Source organism: Nannospalax galili, unplaced genomic scaffold, assembly GCF_000622305.1.
Source record: "Nannospalax galili isolate Female #2095 unplaced genomic scaffold, S.galili_v1.0 scaffold13567, whole genome shotgun sequence".
Classification (NCBI taxonomy): domain Eukaryota; kingdom Metazoa; phylum Chordata; class Mammalia; order Rodentia; family Spalacidae; genus Nannospalax; species Nannospalax galili.
In genome coordinates, this window is record NW_008355520.1 from 1 (window position 1) to 3,212 (window position 3,212).

General features: G+C 45.4%; 1 long non-coding RNA gene across 1 annotated transcript; it reads left to right on the forward strand.

The window, feature by feature from the left end:
* The first annotated feature begins 80 nt into the window (after positions 1–80).
* Positions 81–2,994, forward strand: LOC115067651. The gene is made up of 3 exons (XR_003847028.1): positions 81–801; positions 980–1,086; positions 2,678–2,994. It is a non-coding gene; the product is annotated as an uncharacterized LOC115067651 (long non-coding RNA).
* The last annotated feature ends 218 nt before the right edge of the window (positions 2,995–3,212 follow it).

Sequence of the window (3,212 nt, forward strand, 5' to 3'; positions counted from 1 at the left end):
TTTGACATTGTTCCATGACACTGTTGTGTGTACACTGAGTTGCATTTATAGTTATTGGATGCTTGCAGCCTGTGGACCACAGGTCAGACACACCCGTGTAAGGCTCTTTAGTTATGTAGGGCAGCCTGCAGGAGACCAGCATTCATCCTTAGAGCATTTCTGAAGTTCATTTGAGGAGTTGGCCAGCTGGGGTGGTGTGGTAGAGGGAAAAAATTCCTAAGGCTTGGTGTCAAGCCATGGAGTGCCCATCAGATCTTGGGCACATCATTTCATTTGTGTGGTCCCAGAGAGAGGTCCTCATCTTTTGAGATGAATTGGTACTTGGAGGCAGGATTTTGAGTGCTTTGTACCAGGCTCAGTGCTAAGCACCTTCCTTGAGCTATTTCACACATAAGGTGTATATGATTATCTAATTCAGTGCTTTGAATGAAGGAGGTAGCTCAGGGCAAAGTGTCCAGATAAGGGCAAAGTATCCAGCTTGTGGGTGGCAGAGTCAGGATGCAAAGCTGTACCATCTGGCTTCAAAGCTCATCCTCAGGTGCTCTGTACCACTGTCTCCTTTGGCAGTTTCTGAAGAAATGTAGAGATGTAGAGATGAGCCAATTAGGAGCCCAAACCAGGAGGTGGCTGCAAGGGCAGCATATGGAGTGTTTGCAGAGGCATGTACATCTCTTCACTACTGACATCTAGAAGGCATCTCTGGCTCCCGACATCTGCTTTCAGGGTCGCAATCAGGAGACCTTGCCCTCTGGCTTCAGAGTACCTTGCAGCTCCCCTGGCAGAAGGTGTTTGATGAGATTGGTGAGTCTGAAGCACAGCTCAGGCCTCAGGAACTTCCCTTCTTTACAGAGAAGCAGAGCTGGGTCTCTGAAGGGCAGTCAACCTGTTGTCTGGGTCTTACCGTGGAGTGGCAGGGACAGAGTCAGCTCTATGCACCTGTGGCTTTGGTGACCTGTTGAACATCTTTGTTCTGTTTCAGTGCTCTGCCAAGGATTCCAAGGACAGGAGCTGGCTGGGGAGCAGAGTCTTCAGCAGCAGAAACTTCACAGGAGACACTTCCCATCTCACTGGCAGCCAGCTTTCTAGGTCCTGAATTTGTTCTTTTTCGCTTACTCTTCTCCATAGCTACTGACCATAGTATTCAAAGAAGCAGGAAGTGGGCCCAGCATGTATAGTTAGTTATTCAGTAAATATTTATTAAGTGAATGCATTAGTGAGTGTGTGTTAGGCTTTATGCTGGACCTATGGTATATACCATTTCCCTTAAATCTCACAATAATCCTAAAAAATAGTATTGTTTTTATCTGTAGGTTACAAAGGCTGAAATGAACTCAGAAAGGTCAAATAACTTCTATATACACACAGCAAGGAATTAAATTTAATTGTGCCTTTCTCCACCCCTACATTATCGTCCTGCACTGTTTGCCCACCTGGAGACACAGTTTCACTATTCACACATGCATCTCCCTGTAACATGCCGCAGATATGTGTTCTGTGTCATATGTGCATGTACATAGTCATGTGTGAATATGCATCGGCCACCTACAGCTGCATAACAAGCACAGATGCTGTCATGGGCTGCTATAAAAATTAGCACTTATGTTTCACACATAGGTTTGTAGTTTGGCTGGGGCTGGGGAGGATTGAGTTAGGCTATAAGTCAAATTCAGGTTCAACCCCTATATTTGCTTGTGAGATTCAGACTGGAGAAACAGTGGCCTCTGGGTGAGGGTGGGCAGTTTCTAGAGGGGTGAAGGGAACTATTTGGTGTACCTGAACTGGGGAAGGTACACCATCACTCACTTCTTCCCTCGTTCTGGTGGTCCAAACAAGCCTGATGCTAATGGGGAAGGAGTGACCTTCACATGGCGGGGAAAATATCAACAAATGCTGTCGAGATGCCTATAAAAGGGAACCCTTATGCACTGATGGTGGGAATGGAAATTATTCCAGCCATTGCTGCAATTTTTAAATAGAACTGCCATATGACCTGATATACCACATCAAGGTGTTTACCCAAAGGATTCCAAACCAATGTAGCAGACAGATACCAGCAGCACTAGCACTGTTCACAGTAACTAGGTTATGGAGCTAGTCTTTGTGTCTACCAACAGAGGAATGGGTAAGGAGAATTTGGTTTATATGCAATGGAATTCAGCTATAAAGAATGAAATCATATCATTTGTACTGAATGGATGCAAGTGGATATGATCATTTTAAGTGAATTGTCAGTCTGAAAAAGACAAATATGGCACACTTTCTCCTATTTGTGGGTCTAGCTTTTATCTAAATACATAGAATCATATGTGTCCAGTTGATGTAGAAATAGAAGCAAAACTATGTAGGGGGCAAAGGGGATGAATGGGGGGAAGAAAGGGGAGGTTAATGAGATATGGGGACGGAGAGTGAGTTCAAAGCATGTTGGATGCTTATATTAAAATGGCTTTATGTAACTCAGTCTAATAAATTATAAAAATATTTTATTCATTATTTTTATTTTATTTTATGTGTATGAGTATATTGCCTGTATGTAAATACACCCATGTTCTGCAATGCCCAGGGAGAGCAGAAGAATGTGTCAGTCCCTCAGATGTAGCCTGTTCTCTTTTGGCCTCAACCCGCATTCTGCTGAGCCAGTCTCTTCCAGATCATCATCTTTCCATCTCTTCCCTCCTAGACTTACCTTAGGGTGGCACAAGTGTACACCCCTCTAGAAACATCTGGACCCATCTGTCTGATGTAATACTGCCTGGTTGACACCTGGGCTACAGGGATGGCTCGAGTCTGGTATCCCTAGCAGGATTTCTTGTTGGGGTTCTGCAGGCTAGCTGTGACATTTCAACATGAGAACAGGAGGTGAGAGATGCCCACAGACAGAAGCTTGGATGTGCATGGCTGGGGGTGGTGTTCATGCTGCCCGTGGATTGCCTCCTCAGAGCTAACCCTAACTCTAACCCTCAACCCTCAACCCTAACCCTAACCCTCTAACCCTAACCCCTAACCCCTAACCCTAACCCTAACCCAACACTAACCCTAACCCTAACCCTAAACCCTAACCCTAACCCTAAACCCTAACCCCTAACCCCTAACCCTAACCCTAACCCAACCCTAACCCTAACCCCTAACCCCAACCCCAACCTCAACCCCTAACCCCAACCCCTAACCCTAACCCTAACCCTTTACATCTCTTGCTAAAACTGAGGCTAGAGCTG